The following is a 17474-nucleotide window of genomic DNA, read 5'->3' on the forward strand; positions in this document are numbered from 1 at the left end:
ACTGGAACGATACGCGGCGCGTGCGCATTCATAGCGCGCGAACTACGCGAAGGGCTGCATTTATACGAAACACAGATGTCCAACACGACAAGTGCGTCAAAGCAAATAAAACGAGTATATATCTTTTGAAATAGGGGTTCCTCTAATTTTGATAGTTGTATATTAGCCTGAAGACAGTTTTTTCGCAGTAGAACGAATATTGAAATGTGTAGGACGTACATATACCGCCTATAATAAATGCAAACGGACTTGCGCTAATAGGATAGCAGGGGTTGCAAAAGGGTAGACAGAGAGAAGCTAGTCATGCCACCCATGGTTAATCTAAACGCGTGTGCGTGACTTGATGCGTGCAACCAAGAGAGACAGGAGTGGACAATTATTCCAACTGTATACGCAGTATATAATTGCATATACCTCTATATCACAAAATTTACATAAAAATTAATATGAGTTACATTTAAAATATATCAAAAATTATAAATTTCTCGTTTCACACATATAACTTATATAATTCTACTTTTTAATTGTAAAATTTTATCTTACAATTATTTTTAAACCAAATACTTCATAATATAAATACATAAAACAACACATCATTGAAAATTTTTAAATTTTACATCGTCAATTTTGTAAAAATACTATACACTATATGCGCAATGTCTCTCTAATATGCATATCTTTTTATTATTTATATTCCAACTTTAAATGATCATTGACAAACGAGCTTTTCTCGTACAATCTAATAAGGAAATTTTACGTAATCCTCTGCTAATTTCTGATATCATTCGAACAGAATATGAGCAGGGCTATGCACAGTATAGCGACAAACCTGACGTAAACGACCAGCCGATAGGCAGGGGTGGTTGAGTGCGCGGCCGCGGTTGCGCGGCCGCTATCATATGGCCTTGTCCTTGAATGAGGCTCGTGAACCCGACTGCCGCTTTTATCGATCAGCCCCCGCATCCCGCTTCGACGCACTCGCTATAACCATCCATCTATCTCGGTGCAATGGCGTACCTAGCCGTGAGTACTCCCGGATCAATGTGGCTGCTCTTCAACGGCTGTTTATATCGAGCCCTCGTATGCTATATTCGTAGACACTCATCGACTTCTTTGATCCAAACCTTCTTCATCCATAGTCCCGTTCGATAGAGATAATTCTGCTTCGAAAACGCAACTATGCATTTTCCGTTTTCATAGTAATCTTGTTCTCGAAGGAAACAATATGAATGGCAATAAAATTTAGAAAGACTGTTTCTAGAAAATTTTGATTAGATAGTATTCTTTGATGCTTCGTTCACTGTAAAAAATTAATAACGATGACATAATTAAAAATTTCAAATCAGATTCGTATTTTTCTAAATTTTGTTGTTTATAATTTAAAGAAATATTTCGATTTGAATATCGATGTATTATATAATCGCAAAAAGTTTTATAAGATCCGTTATATTATAAAGAATTATATTCGAGGCTAGATGATTGCGGAGCACGTTCTGGTTCGTCGAGAGAAACAGACCGATTGCTCGAGACGAATCCCCCTCCCGACCGTGTCGAGACGCGGAAGAATGGATTATAATAAGTATAATGGCGTAGACATTAAACCCTTCTGTATTTCGTTCAAGGATCCCCTTAGAAGCGGGCGTTGTAGGTCGACTAGCGAAGGTCAAGGTCTCCCTTGTCGAGGATTCCAGGCTGACACTCGTTCCTGCACTACGTACCAGTGGCCCTGAATGTCCTGGAACACCGAATTTTCGGTCTTAATAGAATAATATACGACTAAGGGATACGGGTTTACAGCCTTTGTCCCCTGTATTGCTTGTATGCTTCACGTCGAATTTTTCTCCTGGTTAAATACGTCGGAGAGAATAGCTTCGAACGATTAATTGTATTCGTTTGTGCTCTTTGTAATCTTAATTCTTTTGTCTGTCATCCGTATACTTAAAGAGGAATGGAATTTGTACTTGGGATTTTTTTTTTTTATTCGTTTGACGAATAGAATTATCGTAAATCTTATTGGTCGTTCAAAAATTCTGTTTAATAACTAATAAAATTTGAAATCTATTTCAAATATAATAGCTCGAACATCGTTCAATACACTTTTGATTGTCGTAATTAAATTTTTTTCTCGTTCCCCGACTCCGCAATAAAAGTCAGCGTTCTGTAACTGACCCGATAAGAACGAGTTAAGATAACTTTCTGAATATCGATCAATTTAATTTCCGATGGCGTAAGTAGATTACCACTGAATATTGTCGGCAATAAAATGAAGCGGTCGTAATGATTATTCGCGATATCTGTGGAACGATTATTCTTCTTTGATAAAATAAAATGAATCGGGTATACCTTTGAAGGAAAATTTTTCAAAAGAATCCCTTTAACACTTCGTAAATCGATCCGAAGCAGGCTCAAAGGACGCTTTCGACTTTTTCAAAGGCAAGCTTTTAATTGTGCGCGGATTTTTAAGGATTCGTTTGTCACGGTCGTCAAATAAAACCACCCTAACCCTAAAAAAAAGAAAATGTGCATATATCTTTATCTATCGGCTCACATAATCATCCAGACAGATGAGGGTTCCTTATCTTAAAACTTATTACAATCTCTGAAAAAAAGAGAAAAAAAAAAACTCTCCTCTCGCACTTCTTCTAAATTCTCGATTCGAATAAATTTTTCTTTCGAAAATTCGACGAATTATTTCAATCCCAAAATTATTCGCAATCCCAATTTTTTAATCGATCGAAATCTCGGATCATTAGAAAATCGTTTGACCCAAAAACCTAACCTATTCATAAAACATATTTCTTTTGCATCATTCATAAAAATTGAATTCCATAGAATCACGCCATTCTATTCACGAGCAGCGTCTCGCACAAATTCCACGAGCCTTCCAGCAAGAGAAGAGCTTTTGCAGAGCACGCATAATGCGCCCCGTTCGGTGGCCCCCTTCTCACGCAGGGGGTAATCTCCGTGTGGTGGCTGGCCGCGAGACCCGCGACCAACGTATTACGTGTCCGAGGTCGTAGTTGTTTAGATCTAGATGAACCTGAATCATCAAACCGGTCTGAATGTAGTGCGCGGCTGGCTCCGTAGTCCGTGGTGTGGCTCAGCACGACTCTCGTTGGATTAGGTTAGGGACAAGGCGCGTTATAGCACGCATGAGTTAGAATAGTGAAGGAGGGAAAGGAGTGGGGCGAGCTAGGGAACCGAGAGCGAGAGAGAGAGAGAGAGAGAGAGAGATCGACGCGACGAGATAGAGACGACGTTGGAGATATTGTTCTCTGAGTGGGAGAACGATTGGGAGAGAGGAGAGGAGAGGAGAGGAGAGGAAATGATGGATAATGATAAAGAAAGATCGGAGGGGAAAGGGGGGAGAGATTTGACGAAAGTGAAATGGATGGATGGAGGGGCGGTTGTTGAAAGGGAAAATGAAAAGCCAACCATTTTGAATATCTCGAAAATAGATTTGTTGCTTGACTATTTTTGAATAAGGGTTCGGTTTAGTGCGTAGATAGATTGTGGAAGAGTTGGATTTTCCGGTTAGGGTTATTATAAAGAGAGATAGTGAATGTGTAGATATGTTCATATGTGCATATGGGTAGTTTTCTGTTTTAGGGGGATCATTGTTTCTTTTTTTTTTTTTTTTCTTTTTTTCGTGAAACGATGGTGAGAAGGGAAAGGAGAAAACAGGGGGGAAAAATAGTCCTATAATTAAAACGAAACAAAGCGTCTGGGTCAGGAACAGTTGGGTGGGACAGCAAGGTCGGTTTACCCTCGAAGGAGGTCCTCAGATGTTGAATCTATTTAGAGAATATCTCTGCATGTCCGTTCACTTTCTGCTGATAGTCTCTTCAACGCTATTTTAATAACTGCACGATCTGCGATATCTAATTTTCTGTTTAAAAATTAAAAAGAAAAAATATCCATCTTTCATCACATATTTCCAAGAATATTCTTTTTTACACTATTTCATTAAAATTGCTCATAACTCTACGTTCTGAATAAAACGAAATTATGTTTGTATGTAATATGTTTCATTAAAAATCATACTTTCACTGCGCCAAACGTGTACTTTCTATATTATTATTGCATCGTTTTACAATCGTTCTACAATTCCATGTTGGCTGCTAGATAAATTATTATTATTATTATTAGGCTTCTGTGAAAAAAACTCGACCTTAAACGGATTCACGTGAGCATAAATCCTGTAAATTCCAGGACAAGCTGGGACGATATCCCTGAAATGGAGGTCGGATTACACAATTGGTTGCCTCGATCGATTCCTTTTGGAAGAAGGCGCATTAATGTGCACTGTTGCGTAATTCTCTTCTGAAAAGTTAACACGTAACGATCATCATTGATTTTACATCGAAGGAATTGCGATACCGTTTCATACGGATCTATTATTCCCAATAATTCGATCCGATTCAATCGCTATTAGAAACGTAAGATATAGAATCGCGACGATTTCACACTGGATTCATGAGATTCGATTTAGCATAGCATAGCAATTTTCACTTCTCGATTCGATAGTTTTAGTTTCGGATGTGGATAATTTGGAGAATGGTAGCATTAGGCCCGAAACGATTGCAATCTCGATTTTGATTCGATAGCATTAGAGGCCGGTGTAGATAATTTGGATCAAGTATAAACGATTGCAATTTCGATTCGGTAGCTTTGGACCTATTACAGGTCCAAACTGCAACTTCGATCTGATGTGGATAATTTCGATGATATTGGGCCCAGACGATTGCAATTTCGACTCGATAACCCTAGAATAGATGGTTGCAATTTCGATCTATGTTTTAGATATATATATATATATATACCTGCTATCTAGAATATAACTTTATTATATATTGGATCGAAAATACACGAATCGAAAATCGATTTGCATCGTTTGCATCGAAGCGGAGGAATGGGGGTATGGACGTGAGGAAAGAACACGAGACTGGTTCAAGTTCACGTCGCTCCGGGGCTTTAGCCAGGCCTCAAGGTCAACGGAGAAAGCCTTCCTTGTTCGTGGTCTTGTTGTCGATATAGTGTTCGGCTACCCGATACCGCGCATACTAGATTCGGTCAGAATGCCTTGAAGAGCTAACCCAAACCTCATACAGGTTACCTCCTAGCTACACTGTCTTCGAGGTATCTGGATTATTAATTTCATTTCTTTTTTTTTTTTTTTAAATTAGTTTATCCAGTTTGATCCAGTTGTTGATTTGTTAATAGATAATTGAATGGATAATATAATTTTGACATTAATTAATATAATTTTGACATTATTCACAATTTTAATCGAGTGATAAAGTCTGAAATAGAGTCGATAATCGTCGCCTTCTTGGAGTGACGAGCGTGACTCGCCATCACGAGACAAATTAAAATGAATTAATCCATCGCGGATGAAGAGCTTAAGTGCCTTAAATAGATTTCAATTGACTGTTCCCATCGTTTTATTAAAATCTCTCTGCATATACCCGAATACAGATCAAATCTATCCAGAATTATTTTATTTATTATCTCGAGTAGAGGAATGTTCCTCTCAAATATCCCCTTTCAATAAATGATTCAAAAATACACTTTCTGAATCTGAATCTAAAATCTCCATTAGATATTTCCCCGATAAAAAGAATCCAAACATGATTTTAACACCGTAGGGTTCATCATCATCCCTCCACGAGTGGAAACACGATCGTCGATCAACGAAACGCTTTCACCGTATCGGCGAGGAAAGAGAAAATGAGTTCGAATTCAGCCCGCGATGGCGTCACGCGAGGGAATTCCTCCAGGTTCGTCGACCTGGCTGACCCAAACCGTTCTCCACTTTCGTTCTCCGTTGGGAGAAGCCGCGATCGGGACGCGAACGAAAGCGAGACACCGTGGCGAGAGTTTTAGAAACCGGATCGCGACCCAACGGGGGTCCTGAAAACGAGGGAAGAGGCCCGTCGAGAGCGAGCGTGAGAGTCGTTTAAGAAAGCGAAACTGTTCCGCGGCGAGGAGAACACTGGCCCGCAACTTTCCACCAGGCTATCGCCTCCCATACCCGAGGTGAAATCGCGAGATTCGAACGACCAGTTTGCTCTTTTCATTCGAAAATCGACGTATTCGAGCTTAGTTTCAATCTTAAATCGAGGAATTGCGAATTATTAATTAAATCCAGAACGAAGAAATTTTTATCGAATTATTGTTCCGGGAATCTGCGAACAATTGCGTTCGATCTATTTATGAATTTTAAAGCGATGATCTTGAATCTTAAATGAATTGATCGAGGAGGATCGAGTTGAAATTTGATTTTCCTTCTATTCGACGAATTATAAAAACGATTAATAGTTAGAAAGTGAAATTTAAAATAATTTATTCCGTTCTGACAAGGATGATTAACGAGCTTCTATTTCTCTTTATGTAACAAATATGCTCCGATTCCAGAAATAAAGATGAAACTATCATTCAAACGAACAAACCGACATTTTTCCAAACCTTCTTATCGAGAAAAGCGAGAAAGAAATGATCAAGCATCGACGTAACGATTCATTGATCCAGCTCACTCCACCTCGTTATAACTTTTCAACCTCCTTGAACCGATAATAACCCATTAGCCAGGATGACCCACATATCTGCACAATGATCGTACTTCGAAACGAAACGAAGAGCGAAATCTCTCTCTCGGAGGAGGAGGAGCGAGTCTCGAACCGGTGGCCTTGAACCCGGTGGTCGAAAGTGCAAGTGGATCGGCCGTGGCTCGTTGCGCGGATCGAGGCGACCACGGTTCGGTGAAAAGGAGGAAGGAGAAAGGGGCCAGCCGGTGTGCACACGCCGGCCCAAAGAAGAAAACGGTTTTTGGCCGCGTTCGACGAAAGTGAAACGGCCTTCGAGAGAACGAACGCCCCGGCGCGTATATGGGCGCCATTGAACCAGTGACCTTCATACGAGAACCGGTCTTTGTTCACGGTCTCTCTTCGCGAGCCACCGACCTGATCTACCCTCGCCACGCTAGCCTCCTTTCTAGACGACATTTGCATATGCGTATCGCCTCTCCGATCGGGATTTTGCACGCTTCCTGGACCCAATTTTTCCATCCAGCCACCTATTTTGTCGTTCGAACGGAGACGATTGATCGATGAATCGTGACCAATTTTTTTTTTTTTTTCTCTTTTCCGATAACGATTATTTTCTGGATCAATTGAATATGAATCGATGAATTGGATTTTTTGTAGGATTAATTTGAAAGAGAATTGTGTTAATTGTGAATTTATTATTAGAGCGATTTTGTTAATTATTTTGTTGGTTACTTATCTTATAGCCGTGACTTTCTTTGCTAAGCTTCATAATCCAATTATATTTATTATCGTGATGGTGAAGAAAAGAGTTGGTTGAATAAATAAGCTATTCGCAATATTTAGAGTTCAATGTCACTTACTTTCACCATACTTTCGATCTCGATTAAAAACACGTTCACTTATTCATGAAATCAACGATTTACATTACAACTGTTCTATTATTCAAAGTATAATTAAAATCAACTTGTTAACAATTTTTTGAAATCTAATTTCAATTCAACGAAATTCACCACTCAACTTGTTTTGCCGCTTAAAATTTATATTTAATCTCTAAATTTTAAACTTCAAGCGATTGCATTTTATTTGAAAAATATAAATCAAAATACGCAAAAAGTTATCGCGTTAAAGAAATTCGAAATTCTTTCGAATTTTTCTTGCCTCGACGTGTACGTGAATCTTATGGAATGCAAAATTTTTAACGAATCTTAATAAGGAAAAAAAGGGAAAAATGTATGAAAGAGTAATGGAATGAAAGAAATTCGAACAAAAGAATGGAAGAAACACGATTATTTATCGATATTTATCGAGAAATTTCAAAGTTGGGCAAAGTTTAAGTGGCTACCATGACCTTTCTCAAAGTGAGCGTGATTTCTGCATTTCGTGACTTCGCCAAGTTACTCGAGCGCCACAGAAAGAATTAATCCCGCTTTCACTGTTCGAGGTAAGAAAGTCGTATTCGCTCGAGTCGCATATGAAAAGAACTTTGGCCTGGCGTGAAAATTAGTCATTTACATAATTCTCGAAACACTTTCACAGGAACGTGATCATCTACCATGATATGTAATAGGCTGCAAAATGTTTTTCAACTTTTTCTCTTCTCTCTCTCTCTCTCTTTTTGTCTTTGCATCGAATATCACTCTCGATAACGGTAAATTTCATTTATGCTATAAACTTTCTAACTTCCAGGCTTGGCAAACTCTAAACACTATACACGGTGTTCGAAAATACATAGTCCAAATTTCAAGTATAAAGAGAATTTTTGAAAACTTTTTAATCGTTTGATCTCATTTTGTTTTTTCTTTTTTGCGGAAGAATTTTATTTTTTATGGTGATCTATATTAGTTAATTTTTTTAACTTTATTATTATACATTTTTATTACACATCGTGACTAATGACGAATCGATATAATTCTCTGCTTGTAGATTTTACGACAAATAAAATTGAAATTGTTATTTGCTATGTTTCTTCTTTTCTCTCTCTCTTTGTACGAATTTATCTCGGTTGAAGGAATACGTTCCTCGAACACGATTCAATCGGGAGATTATTATATTTGCTCGTGCAATTGAGAAAAATTAGAAATCGATTCTATATCTTTTTCATGCGGATCTGAAAGCAAAATTCAAAATTATTAAAAGAGAAAAATAATTTCTAATATATTTTATTTATAAACCGAATTAAAAACAATTTTTATCGATATGGAAAATGCTCGAATTCAAAATATCAAAGAAAGTTCAATATTATCGAGCAGTAAAAGTATTCTAAGAATTTTAATGAAATAAAATTAAAAGGCGAAATGATACGCGGAGGCAAGGAACGTGGAGGATAATTCGAGAGTTATCCGAGATTTAGCAAGGAGTACAAATAGGAGGCAGGGGAGTAAATAGAAGAAGCGCATCGTGGTTAAATTATCAAGAAATTATCAAGACTCACAGACGACGTTTGTAAGCCGGCTCCTATCACCTGTGATAATTTTGTGTTAACATTGAGACATAGCACGGTCGATTAGAGGACGGTCCCCTTGATTCAGATATCATATCTGCAGACGCGAATGCATCTCTGTGATATCACAACGTTTTTGTTTCCTTAACCTCGTAGCCTTCGCATTACTCGTGATGAAGATATTTTCGTGCCAGATGTTTCAAAATGTGTGGCTCAAATCAATTTTATTAGTTGGTTATAGTAATAAATAAATATAATATAATTCGAATTGATGATTATCATTATTGGATTACGATGAGATGTAATTCGATAGAATATCACTTACACCAGTTTGGTTTTTAAATTAATTAAACATTTCGATACTTTGTAAATTTTATTCTCATATAAAGTGCGAATTGCATAAATTTTTTTGTTACGCTTATTTGAATAAAAAGTTTGGGTAACGTTTAGAGAGATTAGAGAAGTTATTAATAAAATTTGTATGGAAACTTTTTAGAAAGACTTTAGAAGAGAAAAAGTCGTGAAAGGTTTTTTGATAAGGAATTGCTAAGATTGCCTTATCTACAATATTTACCAATCATCACGTTTGAATAGTACAATGTGTATAATATTACGTATGTTATACGAATATTTACGATGCACAATTGCATTTCATAATATGCATCTAATGCATTTTATTCCGATTTCAATTTTTACTCGAGATATATAATTATTTTAATTTTTAAAATAGATTATCGCGATCGATAATTGATGATAATGACCTATGACATAGTCAAGCCTCGACTGAAATATCGTAACGTTGGATCGTCGTGTTATATCGCGATATCTCGATCCATTTTGACATTGAAATTCTTATCAATGTGTCTGACATTGGTATTTATTCAAATACATTAGCTAGATATATAGAAATGTTCAAAATATCACCTATATTTTTTTTTTCCTCATTTATTAATCAACTATCTCAACTCTTTCTAATATTCTATTCTATATTTATTATATTATTGTATATTACACATTAATAACACGAAAAGTAAATTCATTCAATATATTATAATGCTATTTTTACTCTTATTTTTCTTTGCATTGTAACTCATTGTGCATTGTGCTTAATCACAAATATTAATGAAAAAGGATCGACAATTTTTTTGCACTCCAAATTATTGCACTTTAAATAATAATAACAATAATAATAATAAAAGAATGATAAACAAAATATTGGCAATTGGAACATATATATATATATATTCGATTCGTTGTCAAAATATTGCAATTATCAATTATTTATGATCTACAAGTATCTTTGTCATCGGATATTTTTATTCTTTGCTCGATGATTATTCATCGTATCGGCATGGTGACATTGAATTTTGGCACAGTACAATGGAATGCGATCGATATCGAAATGCATTTATGCGTTTTAGTTGAGATAAAAACATGTAATTTTTTTTGTTCAACAAAAAACCTTCTGCTATTATTTTTTTTTTTCTTCGATAAAAATTAATTATTCCATCAAAGGATGCTCTCGAATCGAGGAAGGTCTCGCTTTACGATCTTCATCGTTCCTTTAATATTTAAGGAATAATAGTCGATCTAATACGATATTATATATAATAAGAAATTAGGGAAAATATAAATGTAGTAACTAAATGTTCCTTTCGTTGTATATTCTTCACAATTATTTTTTTTATATTATAATTTCGATGCGTGGTAACTAGTAAAAGTAGAAATTCTGCTCGATAGCATCTCTATCGATATAATAAAATTTCTCTTGCTCGAAAGTTTGTAAAATTGATTGCAAAATTAATAAATCTAAACGCATTATTATTAATCTTGTGTATAGAAAGAAAGAATCTAAATTATTCGCCGCATATATATTTAAATTCTGTTGGTGAAGGGAAAATATTTTATATGTTTTAAAAAAATATATTTTCAATTCTGATATAATTAATATTGATAAATATATTATTAAACACGAATGATAATTCCCAGAACATAAGTATGTCGTGAGAAGTGCGTATATATTGACTCGCAACTGTTTTTAAAAATCGATCGATTCGATAAGTGGGCCGATGAATCTAATTAGTTATCACCTTGTGCGTATTTGTGAAGAGGAAAAAAATATCACGTGAAATCAGAAATATATGCGGTAGGTCAGGAAACCAAAAATAGTATCCCATCTGGGTAAATAGACGGATGTAACGTCATCCACGTGGGGTGATGTGGCCTTGCATTTTGATTCCGCTCGAAAACAAAATCGTTATCCAAAATAAGTCTCGAGACGCATACGATTAATAAATTTAAACTTAAGGTTTCGCTTTCAAGGAGAAATTACGTATCTCTAGACCAAACTTTAATATATCCTTTAATATTTTTTTAACATTCTTCGTGAATAATAATAAAAAAATCATCGCTTCGTACAATTATACGAAATCGTATCGTAAATATTATTGACAAAAAATTTTATTAATAATAACGAGAATATTTTGAATAATCTTGAATATAAAAATTATCAATCACGCATCAAAAATTGCATCAACATCTTCCACGAAAGATTTAAAAAAAATCATCTCTTACGTACTCTCTGTTCTCTCGAAACAATTTTTCCTTCCTCCACAGTACATACTTTCCTTAAAAAAAAAAAAAAAAAAAAAAGAAAATCATGAAATAATCGTCCAAAACGAAGCGAAATAATTATTTCCTAATCACGGTAGATTGATCGTTGAAAAGAAGGAAAACACCCTATAAAATTGCGGTTCTTGGCGCACTTGAAACGCCTGTTTTATTTTACACGCACGATTCTCGAGGAGGGGTGGCGTATCCGCGCGAGGGTGCGAGAAGTCGACAATGGAAAAGATTTCATCCAGAAGCGTCACATGTCGCGACAACGGTACCCAGTACAAGCCGCGATACGCCCCTCGCAATTTTCACTCCCGGCCGCGTTCGAGCGTAATACCACCCCTTCGCTTCCGCTTTCTGCCGGCTGCATTTTTAAAAGCTATCACGCCCGCGATATATCGCGCTGTCGGCCATTATATTCACTTATACGTGAACACCCAGGCCGAAAATCACGCGAGAACAGCGTATTTGCTACATGCATCGGCTCCTAACTAATCAATAAACTCGGCATCTTGAATCGCAACATTTCTTTCTTTCCAATTTTTCAATCAAAGGTAAAAATAAAGTTTAACTACTACTGGTACTTTGCCATGATCGCTGTTATCCATATCGAGCTGTATAAACCTGTACATTTATGAAAAAAAAAAAAAAAAAAGAAAAAAAGAAAAAGTAAAAAAAGCAAAGAAAATTGAATAAATAAATTCGTGGTGCAAATTCGATTTCTCCAATGTCCAGATCGGCTTGGATTTTCACGTTTTCGCGTTCAAACACGCGTGAAAATCGCCACCCACGACGACTTCTGGGAATCGGTATTTTTCCTCCAACTACAACCCTCGTGTATTCACCCCTCCTCCCTCCCTCCCCCTCGCTCCCCTCCTCTGCTCACGTCAGACGATAGTACGCATTGTGTGCTGCGCCGCCACTGAGAGAACCTACAGTCTAGCCTTGACTGCGCGCGGGGGTTGCTATGGCGATCAACCACCACCCCACGCGTACGCCCACTCAGCCCCGCCGACAACCCCGACCAACGTCGGCGGCGGTCTACGACCAAGAGTGTGACCCCGACCTTTCAGGTGGATGACCTCCACTGCATCGTGGTGGATGCGCGCGCACGCCACGGCCCTCACCTAGACACAGGCCATCCCTCTCTCCTCCCTCCCCCTACAAACTCTCTACAAACCACCCCCGTCCGGGGGGAGTGCAGCCGGCGGCGGCGGCGGCGGCAGAGAGGAGGAGAGGGTCGAGAGAACAAACCCGACCGTGGCTTGTCATTACTTGAGACTGAAGATTGTCTGGCTGGTTACTGTGAACTTGTGGGGAGGGGGAAGGTGGCTTTGGAGGGGTTGTATTTTGATTGCATTGTCGCCGTGCTTCTCCTTCCTTCTTCCTTCTCTTCTTTCCTTCTTTTCTTTCTTTCTTTCTTTCTTTCTTTCTTTCTTTCTTCCTTTCTTTCTTTCTTCGAGCTCGAGGGGATGGGATGCATGTTGCATCTCTTCGGGATCGCGTGGAAGGAAATTATGAAATGACGAATCGATCGAATTTTTTTACGAAGGTGGATCGAAAATGGATAATTATATTTCGAATCTCGTGCGAAGAGGATCTCTCTCGTTCGAGAGAGATCGTATATCTTGTTTTTTTCAAATATAATTTAACGATGGTGTCGATGCTAATGAGAAACGTAAACGCAAAATCCTCGAGAAGATTCGATTACTTTGTTAGAAGAAAATTCTCAAAGGAATCGTGTTTGGTTTATTCAAAAAAACTTGTTACTCTGAAAAATATGATATAACTAGATAGACTAGGAATAATCCTGGATGGATTCCGTTGGTATCCCAACGGAGAAGGGATTTCCGGGGCGCACCTGCGGGGCGCAGGAATCGACAGGTGTGGAAAAAGTTTATTCTCTCGTCGGGTTTCGCTGACCCGGTCACAGCCGGGCACACGAGCGTTGCATCTACGCCTATGCGCCAGACGCCGACAAGGGGTTGCTCACCCCTTCCTGTCTGCACCCTCACATGGAAACGCGGTCGAGGCTTTTGCACGGACGTTGTTCGACCTTACCTCTCTCTCTCTCTCTCTCTCGTTTTCTCTTTCACTTCTCGCCCCTTTTCCTCTCCGTTTCTCCCTTTTCTCTCTCGACCCCCTTCCCCTCTCTCTCTCTCTCTCTCTCTCTGTCTCGGTTCCGCCTATTCTCCCTCCTTCTCTGTCAGTCTGCTCGATTTCGCGCAGCCAAAGAATACTTGAAACGCTGCATCTTTCGAATCATCTCCATCCACCCCCTCCAAATACGTCCTGCTAGGGGGACCATTATTCATAGTACAGCGAGATAACGTGTGTTTAAACGAGCCCGCTTTAAAAATTTGTATCTGATATTTCTTTGCGAACAATGGGGGCAATGTTTGCTATGGATCGAGGATAATTGTGATGATCGTGATAATATTATTTATCTAATATTAATCAAATCAGAATTAAAACGATAATTAGAATTATAAAATCAAATCCAATCTCGTCGTTTTCGTATCTAATCATTTCGATCTTAATCATTTATATACGAGTAAGATCTGGTTCTATTAATTTATAACTCTTTTATTTAAAATTATCATTTCACGTGTTAACAAAGATTTGTGCAAAATATTTTCGTTTCGAAAATATAATATAATTTCTTCCTTTCTGCATTTTATCGATCGGTACTCGGTATACTCATGGCCAACTATAATGGCACGGTTTAACACAATCCATCTCGTGATAATTACATAAATTTATTAATTCCTTGGTGCGCCAGCTCGAGATCGGATTTCCAATATTCGTTGCCCGCGCCACGTTCAATACTTTATCCGACTGATAAATATTGAAGAGCGCGTATCATTAACGAGATCCTAATCGACTATCCGCTAGATCGTCTCCTATCACTGTCGTTGATCGACAATGACCGCGAATATAAGGGTGTCTCGAACGTTGAATCGTTATACCTCTTCACACGTTGCAATGCCTCCCTCGACGCGTTATTCCTCCCTTTTTTTTTTTTTTTTTTTTTTTTAAAGAGGAACGCGATATCGATGCACTTTGATCATTTTCAACCCTGCATTTCTGTTGCTTTTTCGATCGATTAAAATATTACATTGACTCCTTTACTGCTCGATACTTTTTTAACATTAAAAAATAAACTGTCACGAATTAAATATTAGACTTTGAGTTTTAAATTATGGAACTTTTTTCTTTTAACATGTGATACTTGCAATTTAAAATTACCATATTTAATTTCAACAATGGCGATATAATTCGGATGTTAAATGTTTAATTGGTAAAATGTATAATAAGTATATTTTTAATAATTACGATGATAATTACGAGGGCGGAGTTATTGAAAAATTATGAAACCGATAATTAAAGAAATATTATCTCCTCGTGATACGTAAAAAAAAAAAAAAAAAAAAAAAAAAAAAAAATACACGTGTTGGATTATTCCCGTTGTTATCTTTACTTCTGTAATTAAACATATAATTGCCAATTAACGGCTCGAGCCAATCGCACGCGACGATTCTCTCGCGATAAAAATATTTCGATCGCTCGAAATTCCTGCAATTACTTAATTAACACCCTCCCCCCCGAATCAAACTTACCAATTCAAACGGGATAATAAAATAAATAAAATTCCTTCCCCCTCATGCAATCCTCCGCATGTAATAAAAAAAATCGCGTAATCAATTCGAAACTCAGCGCGAAATTCAACCCAAAACCCCGAACCTTCCCTCGAATCAAATTAAACTTAAAGCCTATTCAAACGGGAATACAAAATCTCTCGAACGATTCGTCAAAACCTTGCCTATAAATCTAATTAATCCCCAAGGAAAAGAAAAAGTCATCGAAATCCCCACTCCTCGAAATCCCTAATCGACCCCGCTCGAGTGGAGCGACAGGACCAGAAAGAGAGAGAGAGAGAGAGAGAGAGAGAGAGAGAGAGAGAGAGAGAGAGAAGACCACCTCGAAAAGAAAGAGGAGAGAGGAGATCTGCGAGTGGAATCGTCCCCCTTCGAGTTTCAGATCCGCCGCTTACCGGGTAACGAATCCAATTACTTGCTAATTAGAGAATCGAGGCAGCGGTACTTTTTTCGAGAGTTGCGTGGCAACCCGCGTGCGGGAAGGGTGGAGGAAGGGGGGAGGGAGAGGAAGGAAAGTCCATGGGGGTTTTTTCCTCGGCGAGGATGAAGTGCGCAATTAATCCGTCTCGCGTAGCCACTTCTGCTACTGAAACTGCATTGATATCCCCATCCCTCGTCCGCCATTTTCGCCGTGACGTAGTCGGCGTTTCTTTCTTCTGTCACGTGTTTCGCGACGTAACCAGACGTACCTAACGACGTCGTGTAATGCACGCTCGCGATCTTCGTAGGAGGGAGGAAAGCCGAAGTCGATTTCATCCCCTTCACCCTCTCCTTTTGCGAGGAGCGAAAGGGAAGAAAGGGGAAAGGCACGGATGATGGAACGTATTCGTGGAATAAATCGGTAATCTTTGGATACCTTAGAGGGTATATTAGAGATATATAAAATTTGGAAATTAATTGTAGATCCGTTTTTAAGGCAATGTTTTTATATGGGAGAGAGAATTGTAAATGATTTAACATGATGAGCGTAGAAGGATAATCGAACGAGAAGAATAAAGGTTGTAAAGTAAAAATGTGAATTTCGTTGCGTTCTTTTAACCATCGTCCAATTATTCGCAATTGAATTTCGTCTCCTGTCTATCGAGACGAATCTAAAAAGAAAAAAGGATTGGAGGAAGTTTTTTCCCGCGATTGAGATCGATCGTCATCCCTAATCTTTTTTATTCCTAGGCGAGTATCGATTAACAAAGTGAAAGGAGATATAAATGGTAAAGCGGATCGGCAATGTTTATCTTGACAACGGGAGGGAGGATCCGGGCGCAATTAGAAACACGTTCGGGGATATTTCAGCGTGGCCAATGCCCCAGCGAAGCTTAATGACCCCGTGACTGGTCGCAAGCAGCTGGCCAAACGACCCGCGTATCGCGTGCGCGTACACTTTTGCATGGTTATCGCTCGAATAATTATACACTCGGGTCTAACCCCGAGAATAGGCCTGATCGACCACCACTCCGCTTCGCCGAACTGGCGACGAAAAATTCTGTAAATGAAAAATTCTGGCCCGTGATTTATTAATTTCCAAGATAAATCGCCGTCTCGAGGAGGAAAGGGAAAGAATTTCTGATGGAGGGATTATTTAATCGATGTATCAGTCGTCATATGAAACGTCGCAAGAATTTCTCATTTCACGGTAAGATGTTAATTCAAATTTGTATTTTTCGTAAAATAAAAAAGAGTTGAAGAGACGATAGGAATGATAAGAAAAAGGAAAGGCTCGAAGATAAGAAGCTTTCGAGGAGGAGACAGTTCGAGAGTGGAGGGGGAGGGTTCGAGAATAGAGGAATAGGAGACAGGGAGAAGATGGGTCTCTCGCGGAGGTTACATTCCTCGCTGCACTTTTCGGCCGCATCTGAAAACAATGCACGTCGCCCACGCAGTCTGCCAAGCACTATTCGTTATTGCTTCGTCCCTTTTCCACCACCTCGTTGTCGATTCACGGTCACAGTTTTGCAACGATCCGTCTAGACGGACAGCCCTCCACCTTCTCCTTCCTTCTCGTTTTTCTCTGACAACGCAACCACTACAAGGTCCCGCACACGTGCATCGAACCTACGATTTCGTTAGATGTATTTTTTCGCAGATCTTCCGATTTAATTTTTTAAAACATCTCCACCGATCATTTCTTCAAATCTTTTACCAAGCTCATTCCTAGCTTAATTCGTTTCCACCATAAAAATTGCCACCACGTTTTCCACCAACACTTTAAGAGAA

The sequence above is a fragment of the Apis laboriosa genome, unplaced genomic scaffold (genome assembly GCF_014066325.1).
Source record: "Apis laboriosa isolate Shangri-la unplaced genomic scaffold, ASM1406632v1 scaffold113_cov153, whole genome shotgun sequence".
NCBI lineage: Eukaryota > Metazoa > Arthropoda > Insecta > Hymenoptera > Apidae > Apis > Apis laboriosa.